Raw genomic sequence first — 18,896 nt, forward strand, 5'->3', positions numbered from 1 at the left:
GAAGAAGAAGAAGGAAGGAGGGGGGGTCTGAGAATTCTCCGTGGTAAGCTTAAATTGTAAGTTGCTTACTCTTGCGATTGGAGAAGAATGACTAGAATTCGGCAATGGTAGTAGTCATGATAGGCTACAGGCAAATGTCAAGGTATCACTGTGTATGGTGCTTGTTGCTTGTACTGTATTAAGGGACTCAGCAAAGAAAGCGATATAATGCCTTGTAACTTGAACAGAAAGCGGCTCCCGGTATGCCTACGAGCTGTAGCTGACAGCTGCAGGGCTGGCTCTGCGTACCCACTGCCTGAAAGGCTGTAAGTTCGCCTATGCAAGAACCAGCTTTCAAGAGAGCCGCCTGAAGTGCAGACAGCCTTCGTGAGCCTTTCTCCTCCAGAGCTGTGGCAAAGAAAGCGTGCACGCTACAGCGTGGGTGCGTGCAGCATGCACGAGCAAAAGCGGCCAAGTCCAGTGCCCTCGCTGGGCTTCCCTTTCGTGCGGACAAGGTGAGGCGAAGAATGAAGCCGCAGAGCAGCGGGCTTGCGTGTGCAGTGCAGCGAGTCGCAGAAGTCCAGCAAGGGCTCGTTCACAAGCCGAGCCGGCTGAGGGCGTCCTCGCTTCTGCGAAAGGGAAGGCGGAGCCGTAGCACTTCACCCCGCAGCGTGGAGACAGGCACTTTGCTAGTCCTTCAGCCTTGCAGAGTCCCTGCAGCTAGAGCTCAGCCAGGAGCAGGCGTCAAAGCAGAAGGCCTTCCTAAAGCACCCCTTCTCCGAGCAGCCTCCGGAAAGGGCTCATCCCGCTGCGGCTCTGCGCCTTTCTTCGAATGCAGACGCCCGGCACACTTGGCTCAGCGAGAGCTGCGTGGGCAGCTTGGACTCAGCGAAAGCCAAAGGGTGTCCTTGGAGCTCGAGCTTGTTGGGGAGGATGAAAGTTTGGGAAGAAAGTTTCACAGCTATGTAGGCTTGGCAGAAAGATGTGTGAATGTAGAAACTTAGCATGAGGTAGGAATGGAAGGAGGTTTTGATGGAGAGGAAAAGGTGTTCTGCTGAAACACTGATCGCTGACTAAGTGAGAAGGCAAAGGCTGGAAGATGGAGTTGGAAGGAGATTTTCTTTGATGATTAGGACAACGGTATGTGACTCCAAACGAGCACCTGTTTTTCCCCACGTAAATGAGTCTCAAGAAGGGCATAAGGGAATAGAACACATGTTTTGACCAAAAAGAGAGCTCTCGCAGGCAAACAAGAAATGTCGATGGAGCAAGAAGAAGAAGAAGAAGGAAGGAGGGGGGGTCTGAGAATTCTCCGTGGTAAGCTTAAATTGTAAGTTGCTTACTCTTGCGATTGGAGAAGAATGACTAGAATTCGGCAATGGTAGTAGTCATGATAGGCTACAGGCAAATGTCAAGGTATCACTGTGTATGGTGCTTGTTGCTTGTACTGTATTAAGGGACTCAGCAAAGAAACCGATATAATGCCTTGTAACTTGAACAGAAAGCGGCTCCCGGTATGCCTACGAGCTGTAGCTGACAGCTGCAGGGCTGGCTCTGCGTACCCACTGCCTGAAAGGCTGTAAGTTCGCCTATGCAAGAACCAGCTTTCAAGAGAGCCGCCTGAAGTGCAGACAGCCTTCGTGAGCCTTTCTCCTCCAGAGCTGTGGCAAAGAAAGCGTGCACGCTACAGCGTGGGTGCGTGCAGCATGCACGAGCAAAAGCGGCCAAGTCCAGTGCCCTCGCTGGGCTTCCCTTTCGTGCGGACAAGGTGAGGCGAAGAACGAAGCCGCAGAGCAGCGGGCTTGCGTGTGCAGTGCAGCGAGTCGCAGAAGTCCAGCAAGGGCTCGTTCACAAGCCGAGCCGGCTGAGGGCGTCCTCGCTTCTGCGAAAGGGAAGGCGGAGCCGTAGCACTTCACCCCGCAGCGTGGAGACAGGCACTTTGCTAGTCCTTCAGCCTTGCAGAGTCCCTGCAGCTAGAGCTCAGCCAGGAGCAGGCGTCAAAGCAGAAGGCCTTCCTAAAGCACCCCTTCTCCGAGCAGCCTCCGGAAAGGGCTCATCCCGCTGCGGCTCTGCGCCTTTCTTCGAATGCAGACGCCCGGCACACTTGGCTCAGCGAGAGCTGCGTGGGCAGCTTGGACTCAGTGAAAGCCAAAGGGTGTCCTTGGAGCTCGAGCTTGTTGGGGAGGATGAAAGTTTGGGAAGAAAGTTTCACAGCTATGTAGGCTTGGCAGAAAGATGTGTGAATGTAGAAACTTAGCATGAGGTAGGAATGGAAGGAGGTTTTGATGGAGAGGAAAAGGTGTTCTGCTGAAACACTGATCGCTGACTAAGTGAGAAGGCAAAGGCTGGAAGATGGAGTTGGAAGGAGATTTTCTTTGATGATTAGGACAACGGTATGTGACTCCAAACGAGCACCTGTCTTTCCCCACGTAAATGAGTCTCAAGAAGGGCATAAGGGAATAGAACACATGTTTTGACCAAAAAGAGAGCTCTCGCAGGCAAACAAGAAATGTCGATGGAGCAAGAAGAAGAAGAAGAAGGAAGGAGGGGGGGTCTGAGAATTCTCCGTGGTAAGCTTAAATTGTAAGTTGCTTACTCTTGCGATTGGAGAAGAATGACTAGAATTCGGCAATGGTAGTAGTCATGATAGGCTACAGGCAAATGTCAAGGTATCACTGTGTATGGTGCTTGTTGCTTGTACTGTATTAAGGGACTCAGCAAAGAAACCGATATAATGCCTTGTAACTTGAACAGAAAGCGGCTCCCGGTATGCCTACGAGCTGTAGCTGACAGCTGCAGGGCTGGCTCTGCGTACCCACTGCCTGAAAGGCTGTAAGTTCGCCTATGCAAGAACCAGCTTTCAAGAGAGCCGCCTGAAGTGCAGACAGCCTTCGTGAGCCTTTCTCCTCCAGAGCTGTGGCAAAGAAAGCGTGCACGCTACAGCGTGGGTGCGTGCAGCATGCACGAGCAAAAGCGGCCAAGTCCAGTGCCCTCGCTGGGCTTCCCTTTCGTGCGGACAAGGTGAGGCGAAGAACGAAGCCGCAGAGCAGCGGGCTTGCGTGTGCAGTGCAGCGAGTCGCAGAAGTCCAGCAAGGGCTCGTTCACAAGCCGAGCCGGCTGAGGGCGTCCTCGCTTCTGCGAAAGGGAAGGCGGAGCCGTAGCACTTCACCCCGCAGCGTGGAGACAGGCACTTTGCTAGTCCTTCAGCCTTGCAGAGTCCCTGCAGCTAGAGCTCAGCCAGGAGCAGGCGTCAAAGCAGAAGGCCTTCCTAAAGCACCCCTTCTCCGAGCAGCCTCCGGAAAGGGCTCATCCCGCTGCGGCTCTGCGCCTTTCTTCGAATGCAGACGCCCGGCACACTTGGCTCAGCGAGAGCTGCGTGGGCAGCTTGGACTCAGCGAAAGCCAAAGGGTGTCCTTGGAGCTCGAGCTTGTTGGGGAGGATGAAAGTTTGGGAAGAAAGTTTCACAGCTATGTAGGCTTGGCAGAAAGATGTGTGAAAGTAGAAACTTAGCATGAGGTAGGAATGGAAGGAGGTTTTGATGGAGAGGAAAAGGTGTTCTGCTGAAACACTGATCGCTGACTAAGTGAGAAGGCAAAGGCTGGAAGATGGAGTTGGAAGGAGATTTTCTTTGATGATTAGGACAACGGTATGTGACTCCAAACGAGCACCTGTCTTTCCCCACGTAAATGAGTCTCAAGAAGGGCATAAGGGAATAGAACACATGTTTTGACCAAAAAGAGAGCTCTCGCAGGCAAACAAGAAATGTCGATGGAGCAAGAAGAAGAAGAAGGAAGGAGGAAGGAGGGGGGGTCTGAGAATTCTCCGTGGTAAGCTTAAATTGTAAGTTGCTTACTCTTGCGATTGGAGAAGAATGACTAGAATTCGGCAATGGTAGTAGTCATGATAGGCTACAGGCAAATGTCAAGGTATCACTGTGTATGGTGCTTGTTGCTTGTACTGTATTAAGGGACTCAGCAAAGAAAGCGATATAATGCCTTGTAACTTGAACAGAAAGCGGCTCCCGGTATGCCTACGAGCTGTAGCTGACAGCTGCAGGGCTGGCTCTGCGTACCCACTGCCTGAAAGGCTGTAAGTTCGCCTATGCAAGAACCAGCTTTCAAGAGAGCCGCCTGAAGTGCAGACAGCCTTCATGAGCCTTTCTCCTCCAGAGCTGTGGCAAAGAAAGCGTGCACGCTACAGCGTGGGTGCGTGCAGCATGCACGAGCAAAAGCGGCCAAGTCCAGTGCCCTCGCTGGGCTTCCCTTTCGTGCGGACAAGGTGAGGCGAAGAACGAAGCCGCAGAGCAGCGGGCTTGCGTGTGCAGTGCAGCGAGTCGCAGAAGTCCAGCAAGGGCTCGTTCACAAGCCGAGCCGGCTGAGGGCGTCCTCGCTTCTGCGAAAGGGAAGGCGGAGCCGTAGCACTTCACCCCGCAGCGTGGAGACAGGCACTTTGCTAGTCCTTCAGCCTTGCAGAGTCCCTGCAGCTAGAGCTCAGCCAGGAGCAGGCGTCAAAGCAGAAGGCCTTCCTAAAGCACCCCTTCTCCGAGCAGCCTCCGGAAAGGGCTCATCCCGCTGCGGCTCTGCGCCTTTCTTCGAATGCAGACGCCCGGCACACTTGGCTCAGCGAGAGCTGCGTGGGCAGCTTGGACTCAGCGAAAGCCAAAGGGTGTCCTTGGAGCTCGAGCTTGTTGGGGAGGATGAAAGTTTGGGAAGAAAGTTTCACAGCTATGTAGGCTTGGCAGAAAGATGTGTGAATGTAGAAACTTAGCATGAGGTAGGAATGGAAGGAGGTTTTGATGGAGAGGAAAAGGTGTTCTGCTGAAACACTGATCGCTGACTAAGTGAGAAGGCAAAGGCTGGAAGATGGAGTTGGAAGGAGATTTTCTTTGATGATTAGGACAACGGTATGTGACTCCAAACGAGCACCTGTTTTTCCCCACGTAAATGAGTCTCAAGAAGGGCATAAGGGAATAGAACACATGTTTTGACCAAAAAGAGAGCTCTCGCAGGCAAACAAGAAATGTCGATGGAGCAAGAAGAAGAAGAAGGAAGGAGGAAGGAGGGGGGGTCTGAGAATTCTCCGTGGTAAGCTTAAATTGTAAGTTGCTTACTCTTGCGATTGGAGAAGAATGACTAGAATTCGGCAATGGTAGTAGTCATGATAGGCTACAGGCAAATGTCAAGGTATCACTGTGTATGGTGCTTGTTGCTTGTACTGTATTAAGGGACTCAGCAAAGAAAGCGATATAATGCCTTGTAACTTGAACAGAAAGCGGCTCCCGGTATGCCTACGAGCTGTAGCTGACAGCTGCAGGGCTGGCTCTGCGTACCCACTGCCTGAAAGGCTGTAAGTTCGCCTATGCAAGAACCAGCTTTCAAGAGAGCCGCCTGAAGTGCAGACAGCCTTCGTGAGCCTTTCTCCTCCAGAGCTGTGGCAAAGAAAGCGTGCACGCTACAGCGTGGGTGCGTGCAGCATGCACGAGCAAAAGCGGCCAAGTCCAGTGCCCTCGCTGGGCTTCCCTTTCGTGCGGACAAGGTGAGGCGAAGAACGAAGCTGCAGAGCAGCGGGCTTGCGTGTGCAGTGCAGCGAGTCGCAGAAGTCCAGCAAGGGCTCGTTCACAAGCCGAGCCGGCTGAGGGCGTCCTCGCTTCTGCGAAAGGGAAGGCGGAGCCGTAGCACTTCACCCCGCAGCGTGGAGACAGGCACTTTGCTAGTCCTTCAGCCTTGCAGAGTCCCTGCAGCTAGAGCTCAGCCAGGAGCAGGCGTCAAAGCAGAAGGCCTTCCTAAAGCACCCCTTCTCCGAGCAGCCTCCGGAAAGGGCTCATCCCGCTGCGGCTCTGCGCCTTTCTTCGAATGCAGACGCCCGGCACACTTGGCTCAGCGAGAGCTGCGTGGGCAGCTTGGACTCAGCGAAAGCCAAAGGGTGTCCTTGGAGCTCGAGCTTGTTGGGGAGGATGAAAGTTTGGGAAGAAAGTTTCACAGCTATGTAGGCTTGGCAGAAAGATGTGTGAATGTAGAAACTTAGCATGAGGTAGGAATGGAAGGAGGTTTTGATGGAGAGGAAAAGGTGTTCTGCTGAAACACTGATCGCTGACTAAGTGAGAAGGCAAAGGCTGGAAGATGGAGTTGGAAGGAGATTTTCTTTGATGATTAGGACAACGGTATGTGACTCCAAACGAGCACCTGTTTTTCCCCACGTAAATGAGTCTCAAGAAGGGCATAAGGGAATAGAACACATGTTTTGACCAAAAAGAGAGCTCTCGCAGGCAAACAAGAAATGTCGATGGAGCAAGAAGAAGAAGAAGGAAGGAGGAAGGAGGGGGGGTCTGAGAATTCTCCGTGGTAAGCTTAAATTGTAAGTTGCTTACTCTTGCGATTGGAGAAGAATGACTAGAATTCGGCAATGGTAGTAGTCATGATAGGCTACAGGCAAATGTCAAGGTATCACTGTGTATGGTGCTTGTTGCTTGTACTGTATTAAGGGACTCAGCAAAGAAACCGATATAATGCCTTGTAACTTGAACAGAAAGCGGCTCCCGGTATGCCTACGAGCTGTAGCTGACAGCTGCAGGGCTGGCTCTGCGTACCCACTGCCTGAAAGGCTGTAAGTTCGCCTATGCAAGAACCAGCTTTCAAGAGAGCCGCCTGAAGTGCAGACAGCCTTCGTGAGCCTTTCTCCTCCAGAGCTGTGGCAAAGAAAGCGTGCACGCTACAGCGTGGGTGCGTGCAGCATGCACGAGCAAAAGCGGCCAAGTCCAGTGCCCTCGCTGGGCTTCCCTTTCGTGCGGACAAGGTGAGGCGAAGAACGAAGCCGCAGAGCAGCGGGCTTGCGTGTGCAGTGCAGCGAGTCGCAGAAGTCCAGCAAGGGCTCGTTCACAAGCCGAGCCGGCTGAGGGCGTCCTCGCTTCTGCGAAAGGGAAGGCGGAGCCGTAGCACTTCACCCCGCAGCGTGGAGACAGGCACTTTGCTAGTCCTTCAGCCTTGCAGAGTCCCTGCAGCTAGAGCTCAGCCAGGAGCAGGCGTCAAAGCAGAAGGCCTTCCTAAAGCACCCCTTCTCCGAGCAGCCTCCGGAAAGGGCTCATCCCGCTGCGGCTCTGCGCCTTTCTTCGAATGCAGACGCCCGGCACACTTGGCTCAGCGAGAGCTGCGTGGGCAGCTTGGACTCAGCGAAAGCCAAAGGGTGTCCTTGGAGCTCGAGCTTGTTGGGGAGGATGAAAGTTTGGGAAGAAAGTTTCACAGCTATGTAGGCTTGGCAGAAAGATGTGTGAATGTAGAAACTTAGCATGAGGTAGGAATGGAAGGAGGTTTTGATGGAGAGGAAAAGGTGTTCTGCTGAAACACTGATCGCTGACTAAGTGAGAAGGCAAAGGCTGGAAGATGGAGTTGGAAGGAGATTTTCTTTGATGATTAGGACAACGGTATGTGACTCCAAACGAGCACCTGTTTTTCCCCACGTAAATGAGTCTCAAGAAGGGCATAAGGGAATAGAACACATGTTTTGACCAAAAAGAGAGCTCTCGCAGGCAAACAAGAAATGTCGATGGAGCAAGAAGAAGAAGAAGAAGGAAGGAGGGGGGGTCTGAGAATTCTCCGTGGTAAGCTTAAATTGTAAGTTGCTTACTCTTGCGATTGGAGAAGAATGACTAGAATTCGGCAATGGTAGTAGTCATGATAGGCTACAGGCAAATGTCAAGGTATCACTGTGTATGGTGCTTGTTGCTTGTACTGTATTAAGGGACTCAGCAAAGAAACCGATATAATGCCTTGTAACTTGAACAGAAAGCGGCTCCCGGTATGCCTACGAGCTGTAGCTGACAGCTGCAGGGCTGGCTCTGCGTACCCACTGCCTGAAAGGCTGTAAGTTCGCCTATGCAAGAACCAGCTTTCAAGAGAGCCGCCTGAAGTGCAGACAGCCTTCGTGAGCCTTTCTCCTCCAGAGCTGTGGCAAAGAAAGCGTGCACGCTACAGCGTGGGTGCGTGCAGCATGCACGAGCAAAAGCGGCCAAGTCCAGTGCCCTCGCTGGGCTTCCCTTTCGTGCGGACAAGGTGAGGCGAAGAACGAAGCCGCAGAGCAGCGGGCTTGCGTGTGCAGTGCAGCGAGTCGCAGAAGTCCAGCAAGGGCTCGTTCACAAGCCGAGCCGGCTGAGGGCGTCCTCGCTTCTGCGAAAGGGAAGGCGGAGCCGTAGCACTTCACCCCGCAGCGTGGAGACAGGCACTTTGCTAGTCCTTCAGCCTTGCAGAGTCCCTGCAGCTAGAGCTCAGCCAGGAGCAGGCGTCAAAGCAGAAGGCCTTCCTAAAGCACCCCTTCTCCGAGCAGCCTCCGGAAAGGGCTCATCCCGCTGCGGCTCTGCGCCTTTCTTCGAATGCAGACGCCCGGCACACTTGGCTCAGCGAGAGCTGCGTGGGCAGCTTGGACTCAGCGAAAGCCAAAGGGTGTCCTTGGAGCTCGAGCTTGTTGGGGAGGATGAAAGTTTGGGAAGAAAGTTTCACAGCTATGTAGGCTTGGCAGAAAGATGTGTGAATGTAGAAACTTAGCATGAGGTAGGAATGGAAGGAGGTTTTGATGGAGAGGAAAAGGTGTTCTGCTGAAACACTGATCGCTGACTAAGTGAGAAGGCAAAGGCTGGAAGATGGAGTTGGAAGGAGATTTTCTTTGATGATTAGGACAACGGTATGTGACTCCAAACGAGCACCTGTTTTTCCCCACGTAAATGAGTCTCAAGAAGGGCATAAGGGAATAGAACACATGTTTTGACCAAAAAGAGAGCTCTCGCAGGCAAACAAGAAATGTCGATGGAGCAAGAAGAAGAAGAAGGAAGGAGGAAGGAGGGGGGGTCTGAGAATTCTCCGTGGTAAGCTTAAATTGTAAGTTGCTTACTCTTGCGATTGGAGAAGAATGACTAGAATTCGGCAATGGTAGTAGTCATGATAGGCTACAGGCAAATGTCAAGGTATCACTGTGTATGGTGCTTGTTGCTTGTACTGTATTAAGGGACTCAGCAAAGAAACCGATATAATGCCTTGTAACTTGAACAGAAAGCGGCTCCCGGTATGCCTACGAGCTGTAGCTGACAGCTGCAGGGCTGGCTCTGCGTACCCACTGCCTGAAAGGCTGTAAGTTCGCCTATGCAAGAACCAGCTTTCAAGAGAGCCGCCTGAAGTGCAGACAGCCTTCGTGAGCCTTTCTCCTCCAGAGCTGTGGCAAAGAAAGCGTGCACGCTACAGCGTGGGTGCGTGCAGCATGCACGAGCAAAAGCGGCCAAGTCCAGTGCCCTCGCTGGGCTTCCCTTTCGTGCGGACAAGGTGAGGCGAAGAACGAAGCCGCAGAGCAGCGGGCTTGCGTGTGCAGTGCAGCGAGTCGCAGAAGTCCAGCAAGGGCTCGTTCACAAGCCGAGCCGGCTGAGGGCGTCCTCGCTTCTGCGAAAGGGAAGGCGGAGCCGTAGCACTTCACCCCGCAGCGTGGAGACAGGCACTTTGCTAGTCCTTCAGCCTTGCAGAGTCCCTGCAGCTAGAGCTCAGCCAGGAGCAGGCGTCAAAGCAGAAGGCCTTCCTAAAGCACCCCTTCTCCGAGCAGCCTCCGGAAAGGGCTCATCCCGCTGCGGCTCTGCGCCTTTCTTCGAATGCAGACGCCCGGCACACTTGGCTCAGCGAGAGCTGCGTGGGCAGCTTGGACTCAGCGAAAGCCAAAGGGTGTCCTTGGAGCTCGAGCTTGTTGGGGAGGATGAAAGTTTGGGAAGAAAGTTTCACAGCTATGTAGGCTTGGCAGAAAGATGTGTGAATGTAGAAACTTAGCATGAGGTAGGAATGGAAGGAGGTTTTGATGGAGAGGAAAAGGTGTTCTGCTGAAACACTGATCGCTGACTAAGTGAGAAGGCAAAGGCTGGAAGATGGAGTTGGAAGGAGATTTTCTTTGATGATTAGGACAACGGTATGTGACTCCAAACGAGCACCTGTTTTTCCCCACGTAAATGAGTCTCAAGAAGGGCATAAGGGAATAGAACACATGTTTTGACCAAAAAGAGAGCTCTCGCAGGCAAACAAGAAATGTCGATGGAGCAAGAAGAAGAAGAAGAAGGAAGGAGGGGGGGTCTGAGAATTCTCCGTGGTAAGCTTAAATTGTAAGTTGCTTACTCTTGCGATTGGAGAAGAATGACTAGAATTCGGCAATGGTAGTAGTCATGATAGGCTACAGGCAAATGTCAAGGTATCACTGTGTATGGTGCTTGTTGCTTGTACTGTATTAAGGGACTCAGCAAAGAAACCGATATAATGCCTTGTAACTTGAACAGAAAGCGGCTCCCGGTATGCCTACGAGCTGTAGCTGACAGCTGCAGGGCTGGCTCTGCGTACCCACTGCCTGAAAGGCTGTAAGTTCGCCTATGCAAGAACCAGCTTTCAAGAGAGCCGCCTGAAGTGCAGACAGCCTTCATGAGCCTTTCTCCTCCAGAGCTGTGGCAAAGAAAGCGTGCACGCTACAGCGTGGGTGCGTGCAGCATGCACGAGCAAAAGCGGCCAAGTCCAGTGCCCTCGCTGGGCTTCCCTTTCGTGCGGACAAGGTGAGGCGAAGAACGAAGCCGCAGAGCAGCGGGCTTGCGTGTGCAGTGCAGCGAGTCGCAGAAGTCCAGCAAGGGCTCGTTCACAAGCCGAGCCGGCTGAGGGCGTCCTCGCTTCTGCGAAAGGGAAGGCGGAGCCGTAGCACTTCACCCCGCAGCGTGGAGACAGGCACTTTGCTAGTCCTTCAGCCTTGCAGAGTCCCTGCAGCTAGAGCTCAGCCAGGAGCAGGCGTCAAAGCAGAAGGCCTTCCTAAAGCACCCCTTCTCCGAGCAGCCTCCGGAAAGGGCTCATCCCGCTGCGGCTCTGCGCCTTTCTTCGAATGCAGACGCCCGGCACACTTGGCTCAGCGAGAGCTGCGTGGGCAGCTTGGACTCAGCGAAAGCCAAAGGGTGTCCTTGGAGCTCGAGCTTGTTGGGGAGGATGAAAGTTTGGGAAGAAAGTTTCACAGCTATGTAGGCTTGGCAGAAAGATGTGTGAATGTAGAAACTTAGCATGAGGTAGGAATGGAAGGAGGTTTTGATGGAGAGGAAAAGGTGTTCTGCTGAAACACTGATCGCTGACTAAGTGAGAAGGCAAAGGCTGGAAGATGGAGTTGGAAGGAGATTTTCTTTGATGATTAGGACAACGGTATGTGACTCCAAACGAGCACCTGTCTTTCCCCACGTAAATGAGTCTCAAGAAGGGCATAAGGGAATAGAACACATGTTTTGACCAAAAAGAGAGCTCTCGCAGGCAAACAAGAAATGTCGATGGAGCAAGAAGAAGAAGAAGGAAGGAGGAAGGAGGGGGGGTCTGAGAATTCTCCGTGGTAAGCTTAAATTGTAAGTTGCTTACTCTTGCGATTGGAGAAGAATGACTAGAATTCGGCAATGGTAGTAGTCGTGATAGGCTACAGGCAAATGTCAAGGTATCACTGTGTATGGTGCTTGTTGCTTGTACTGTATTAAGGGACTCAGCAAAGAAAGCGATATAATGCCTTGTAACTTGAACAGAAAGCGGCTCCCGGTATGCCTACGAGCTGTAGCTGACAGCTGCAGGGCTGGCTCTGCGTACCCACTGCCTGAAAGGCTGTAAGTTCGCCTATGCAAGAACCAGCTTTCAAGAGAGCCGCCTGAAGTGCAGACAGCCTTCATGAGCCTTTCTCCTCCAGAGCTGTGGCAAAGAAAGCGTGCACGCTACAGCGTGGGTGCGTGCAGCATGCACGAGCAAAAGCGGCCAAGTCCAGTGCCCTCGCTGGGCTTCCCTTTCGTGCGGACAAGGTGAGGCGAAGAACGAAGCCGCAGAGCAGCGGGCTTGCGTGTGCAGTGCAGCGAGTCGCAGAAGTCCAGCAAGGGCTCGTTCACAAGCCGAGCCGGCTGAGGGCGTCCTCGCTTCTGCGAAAGGGAAGGCGGAGCCGTAGCACTTCACCCCGCAGCGTGGAGACAGGCACTTTGCTAGTCCTTCAGCCTTGCAGAGTCCCTGCAGCTAGAGCTCAGCCAGGAGCAGGCGTCAAAGCAGAAGGCCTTCCTAAAGCACCCCTTCTCCGAGCAGCCTCCGGAAAGGGCTCATCCCGCTGCGGCTCTGCGCCTTTCTTCGAATGCAGACGCCCGGCACACTTGGCTCAGCGAGAGCTGCGTGGGCAGCTTGGACTCAGCGAAAGCCAAAGGGTGTCCTTGGAGCTCGAGCTTGTTGGGGAGGATGAAAGTTTGGGAAGAAAGTTTCACAGCTATGTAGGCTTGGCAGAAAGATGTGTGAATGTAGAAACTTAGCATGAGGTAGGAATGGAAGGAGGTTTTGATGGAGAGGAAAAGGTGTTCTGCTGAAACACTGATCGCTGACTAAGTGAGAAGGCAAAGGCTGGAAGATGGAGTTGGAAGGAGATTTTCTTTGATGATTAGGACAACGGTATGTGACTCCAAACGAGCACCTGTTTTTCCCCACGTAAATGAGTCTCAAGAAGGGCATAAGGGAATAGAACACATGTTTTGACCAAAAAGAGAGCTCTCGCAGGCAAACAAGAAATGTCGATGGAGCAAGAAGAAGAAGAAGGAAGGAGGAAGGAGGGGGGGTCTGAGAATTCTCCGTGGTAAGCTTAAATTGTAAGTTGCTTACTCTTGCGATTGGAGAAGAATGACTAGAATTCGGCAATGGTAGTAGTCATGATAGGCTACAGGCAAATGTCAAGGTATCACTGTGTATGGTGCTTGTTGCTTGTACTGTATTAAGGGACTCAGCAAAGAAAGCGATATAATGCCTTGTAACTTGAACAGAAAGCGGCTCCCGGTATGCCTACGAGCTGTAGCTGACAGCTGCAGGGCTGGCTCTGCGTACCCACTGCCTGAAAGGCTGTAAGTTCGCCTATGCAAGAACCAGCTTTCAAGAGAGCCGCCTGAAGTGCAGACAGCCTTCGTGAGCCTTTCTCCTCCAGAGCTGTGGCAAAGAAAGCGTGCACGCTACAGCGTGGGTGCGTGCAGCATGCACGAGCAAAAGCGGCCAAGTCCAGTGCCCTCGCTGGGCTTCCCTTTCGTGCGGACAAGGTGAGGCGAAGAACGAAGCCGCAGAGCAGCGGGCTTGCGTGTGCAGTGCAGCGAGTCGCAGAAGTCCAGCAAGGGCTCGTTCACAAGCCGAGCCGGCTGAGGGCGTCCTCGCTTCTGCGAAAGGGAAGGCGGAGCCGTAGCACTTCACCCCGCAGCGTGGAGACAGGCACTTTGCTAGTCCTTCAGCCTTGCAGAGTCCCTGCAGCTAGAGCTCAGCCAGGAGCAGGCGTCAAAGCAGAAGGCCTTCCTAAAGCACCCCTTCTCCGAGCAGCCTCCGGAAAGGGCTCATCCCGCTGCGGCTCTGCGCCTTTCTTCGAATGCAGACGCCCGGCACACTTGGCTCAGCGAGAGCTGCGTGGGCAGCTTGGACTCAGCGAAAGCCAAAGGGTGTCCTTGGAGCTCGAGCTTGTTGGGGAGGATGAAAGTTTGGGAAGAAAGTTTCACAGCTATGTAGGCTTGGCAGAAAGATGTGTGAATGTAGAAACTTAGCATGAGGTAGGAATGGAAGGAGGTTTTGATGGAGAGGAAAAGGTGTTCTGCTGAAACACTGATCGCTGACTAAGTGAGAAGGCAAAGGCTGGAAGATGGAGTTGGAAGGAGATTTTCTTTGATGATTAGGACAACGGTATGTGACTCCAAACGAGCACCTGTTTTTCCCCACGTAAATGAGTCTCAAGAAGGGCATAAGGGAATAGAACACATGTTTTGACCAAAAAGAGAGCTCTCGCAGGCAAACAAGAAATGTCGATGGAGCAAGAAGAAGAAGAAGGAAGGAGGAAGGAGGGGGGGTCTGAGAATTCTCCGTGGTAAGCTTAAATTGTAAGTTGCTTACTCTTGCGATTGGAGAAGAATGACTAGAATTCGGCAATGGTAGTAGTCATGATAGGCTACAGGCAAATGTCAAGGTATCACTGTGTATGGTGCTTGTTGCTTGTACTGTATTAAGGGACTCAGCAAAGAAAGCGATATAATGCCTTGTAACTTGAACAGAAAGCGGCTCCCGGTATGCCTACGAGCTGTAGCTGACAGCTGCAGGGCTGGCTCTGCGTACCCACTGCCTGAAACGCTGTAAGTTCGCCTATGCAAGAACCAGCTTTCAAGAGAGCCGCCTGAAGTGCAGACAGCCTTCGTGAGCCTTTCTCCTCCAGAGCTGTGGCAAAGAAAGCGTGCACGCTACAGCGTGGGTGCGTGCAGCATGCACGAGCAAAAGCGGCCAAGTCCAGTGCCCTCGCTGGGCTTCCCTTTCGTGCGGACAAGGTGAGGCGAAGAACGAAGCCGCAGAGCAGCGGGCTTGCGTGTGCAGTGCAGCGAGTCGCAGAAGTCCAGCAAGGGCTCGTTCACAAGCCGAGCCGGCTGAGGGCGTCCTCGCTTCTGCGAAAGGGAAGGCGGAGCCGTAGCACTTCACCCCGCAGCGTGGAGACAGGCACTTTGCTAGTCCTTCAGCCTTGCAGAGTCCCTGCAGCTAGAGCTCAGCCAGGAGCAGGCGTCAAAGCAGAAGGCCTTCCTAAAGCACCCCTTCTCCGAGCAGCCTCCGGAAAGGGCTCATCCCGCTGCGGCTCTGCGCCTTTCTTCGAATGCAGACGCCCGGCACACTTGGCTCAGCGAGAGCTGCGTGGGCAGCTTGGACTCAGCGAAAGCCAAAGGGTGTCCTTGGAGCTCGAGCTTGTTGGGGAGGATGAAAGTTTGGGAAGAAAGTTTCACAGCTATGTAGGCTTGGCAGAAAGATGTGTGAATGTAGAAACTTAGCATGAGGTAGGAATGGAAGGAGGTTTTGATGGAGAGGAAAAGGTGTTCTGCTGAAACACTGATCGCTGACTAAGTGAGAAGGCAAAGGCTGGAAGATGGAGTTGGAAGGAGATTTTCTTTGATGATTAGGACAACGGTATGTGACTCCAAACGAGCACCTGTTTTTCCCCACGTAAATGAGTCTCAAGAAGGGCATAAGGGAATAGAACACATGTTTTGACCAAAAAGAGAGCTCTCGCAGGCAAACAAGAAATGTCGATGGAGCAAGAAGAAGAAGAAGGAAGGAGGAAGGAGGGGGGGTCTGAGAATTCTCCGTGGTAAGCTTAAATTGTAAGTTGCTTACTCTTGCGATTGGAGAAGAATGACTAGAATTCGGCAATGGTAGTAGTCATGATAGGCTACAGGCAAATGTCAAGGTATCACTGTGTATGGTGCTTGTTGCTTGTACTGTATTAAGGGACTCAGCAAAGAAAGCGATATAATGCCTTGTAACTTGAACAGAAAGCGGCTCCCGGTATGCCTACGAGCTGTAGCTGACAGCTGCAGGGCTGGCTCTGCGTACCCACTGCCTGAAAGGCTGTAAGTTCGCCTATGCAAGAACCAGCTTTCAAGAGAGCCGCCTGAAGTGCAGACAGCCTTCGTGAGCCTTTCTCCTCCAGAGCTGTGGCAAAGAAAGCGTGCACGCTACAGCGTGGGTGCGTGCAGCATGCACGAGCAAAAGCGGCCAAGTCCAGTGCCCTCGCTGGGCTTCCCTTTCGTGCAGACAAGGTGAGGCGAAGAACGAAGCCGCAGAGCAGCGGGCTTGCGTGTGCAGTGCAGCGAGTCGCAGAAGTCCAGCAAGGGCTCGTTCACAAGCCGAGCCGGCTGAGGGCGTCCTCGCTTCTGCGAAAGGGAAGGCGGAGCCGTAGCACTTCACCCCGCAGCGTGGAGACAGGCACTTTGCTAGTCCTTCAGCCTTGCAGAGTCCCTGCAGCTAGAGCTCAGCCAGGAGCAGGCGTCAAAGCAGAAGGCCTTCCTAAAGCACCCCTTCTCCGAGCAGCCTCCGGAAAGGGCTCATCCCGCTGCGGCTCTGCGCCTTTCTTCGAATGCAGACGCCCGGCACACTTGGCTCAGCGAGAGCTGCGTGGGCAGCTTGGACTCAGCGAAAGCCAAAGGGTGTCCTTGGAGCTCGAGCTTGTTGGGGAGGATGAAAGTTTGGGAAGAAAGTTTCACAGCTATGTAGGCTTGGCAGAAAGATGTGTGAATGTAGAAACTTAGCATGAGGTAGGAATGGAAGGAGGTTTTGATGGAGAGGAAAAGGTGTTCTGCTGAAACACTGATCGCTGACTAAGTGAGAAGGCAAAGGCTGGAAGATGGAGTTGGAAGGAGATTTTCTTTGATGATTAGGACAACGGTATGTGACTCCAAACGAGCACCTGTTTTTCCCCACGTAAATGAGTCTCAAGAAGGGCATAAGGGAATAGAACACATGTTTTGACCAAAAAGAGAGCTCTCGCAGGCAAACAAGAAATGTCGATGGAGCAAGAAGAAGAAGAAGAAGGAAGGAGGGGGGGTCTGAGAATTCTCCGTGGTAAGCTTAAATTGTAAGTTGCTTACTCTTGCGATTGGAGAAGAATGACTAGAATTCGGCAATGGTAGTAGTCATGATAGGCTACAGGCAAATGTCAAGGTATCACTGTGTATGGTGCTTGTTGCTTGTACTGTATTAAGGGACTCAGCAAAGAAACCGATATAATGCCTTGTAACTTGAACAGAAAGCGGCTCCCGGTATGCCTACGAGCTGTAGCTGACAGCTGCAGGGCTGGCTCTGCGTACCCACTGCCTGAAAGGCTGTAAGTTCGCCTATGCAAGAACCAGCTTTCAAGAGAGCCGCCTGAAGTGCAGACAGCCTTCATGAGCCTTTCTCCTCCAGAGCTGTGGCAAAGAAAGCGTGCACGCTACAGCGTGGGTGCGTGCAGCATGCACGAGCAAAAGCGGCCAAGTCCAGTGCCCTCGCTGGGCTTCCCTTTCGTGCGGACAAGGTGAGGCGAAGAACGAAGCCGCAGAGCAGCGGGCTTGCGTGTGCAGTGCAGCGAGTCGCAGAAGTCCAGCAAGGGCTCGTTCACAAGCCGAGCCGGCTGAGGGCGTCCTCGCTTCTGCGAAAGGGAAGGCGGAGCCGTAGCACTTCACCCCGCAGCGTGGAGACAGGCACTTTGCTAGTCCTTCAGCCTTGCAGAGTCCCTGCAGCTAGAGCTCAGCCAGGAGCAGGCGTCAAAGCAGAAGGCCTTCCTAAAGCACCCCTTCTCCGAGCAGCCTCCGGAAAGGGCTCATCCCGCTGCGGCTCTGCGCCTTTCTTCGAATGCAGACGCCCGGCACACTTGGCTCAGCGAGAGCTGCGTGGGCAGCTTGGACTCAGCGAAAGCCAAAGGGTGTCCTTGGAGCTCGAGCTTGTTGGGGAGGATGAAAGTTTGGGAAGAAAGTTTCACAGCTATGTAGGCTTGGCAGAAAGATGTGTGAATGTAGAAACTTAGCATGAGGTAGGAATGGAAGGAGGTTTTGATGGAGAGGAAAAGGTGTTCTGCTGAAACACTGATCGCTGACTAAGTGAGAAGGCAAAGGCTGGAAGATGGAGTTGGAAGGAGATTTTCTTTGATGATTAGGACAACGGTATGTGACTCCAAACGAGCACCTGTTTTTCCCCACGTAAATGAGTCTCAAGAAGGGCATAAGGGAATAGAACACATGTTTTGACCAAAAAGAGAGCTCTCGCAGGCAAACAAGAAATGTCGATGGAGCAAGAAGAAGAAGAAGGAAGGAGGAAGGAGGGGGGGTCTGAGAATTCTCCGTGGTAAGCTTAAATTGTAAGTTGCTTACTCTTGCGATTGGAGAAGAATGACTAGAATTCGGCAATGGTAGTAGTCATGATAGGCTACAGGCAAATGTCAAGGTATCACTGTGTATGGTGCTTGTTGCTTGTACTGTATTAAGGGACTCAGCAAAGAAAGCGATATAATGCCTTGTAACTTGAACAGAAAGCGGCTCCCGGTATGCCTACGAGCTGTAGCTGACAGCTGCAGGGCTGGCTCTGCGTACCCACTGCCTGAAAGGCTGTAAGTTCGCCTATGCAAGAACCAGCTTTCAAGAGAGCCGCCTGAAGTGCAGACAGCCTTCGTGAGCCTTTCTCCTCCAGAGCTGTGGCAAAGAAAGCGTGCACGCTACAGCGTGGGTGCGTGCAGCATGCACGAGCAAAAGCGGCCAAGTCCAGTGCCCTCGCTGGGCTTCCCTTTCGTGCGGACAAGGTGAGGCGAAGAACGAAGCCGCAGAGCAGCGGGCTTGCGTGTGCAGTGCAGCGAGTCGCAGAAGTCCAGCAAGGGCTCGTTCACAAGCCGAGCCGGCTGAGGGCGTCCTCGCTTCTGCGAAAGGGAAGGCGGAGCCGTAGCACTTCACCCCGCAGCGTGGAGACAGGCACTTTGCTAGTCCTTCAGCCTTGCAGAGTCCCTGCAGCTAGAGCTCAGCCAGGAGCAGGCGTCAAAGCAGAAGGCCTTCCTAAAGCACCCCTTCTCCGAGCAGCCTCCGGAAAGGGCTCATCCCGCTGCGGCTCTGCGCCTTTCTTCGAATGCAGACGCCCGGCACACTTGGCTCAGCGAGAGCTGCGTGGGCAGCTTGGACTCAGCGAAAGCCAAAGGGTGTCCTTGGAGCTCGAGCTTGTTGGGGAGGATGAAAGTTTGGGAAGAAAGTTTCACAGCTATGTAGGCTTGGCAGAAAGATGTGTGAATGTAGAAACTTAGCATGAGGTAGGAATGGAAGGAGGTTTTGATGGAGAGGAAAAGGTGTTCTGCTGAAACACTGATCGCTGACTAAGTGAGAAGGCAAAGGCTGGAAGATGGAGTTGGAAGGAGATTTTCTTTGATGATTAGGACAACGGTATGTGACTCCAAACGAGCACCTGTCTTTCCCCACGTAAATGAGTCTCAAGAAGGGCATAAGGGAATAGAACACATGTTTTGACCAAAAAGAGAGCTCTCGCAGGCAAACAAGAAATGTCGATGGAGCAAGAAGAAGAAGAAGGAAGGAGGAAGGAGGGGGGGTCTGAGAATTCTCCGTGGTAAGCTTAAATTGTAAG

Source organism: Coloeus monedula (genome assembly GCF_965178545.1).
Source record: "Coloeus monedula genome assembly, chromosome: 17".
NCBI classification, from domain to species: domain Eukaryota; kingdom Metazoa; phylum Chordata; class Aves; order Passeriformes; family Corvidae; genus Coloeus; species Coloeus monedula.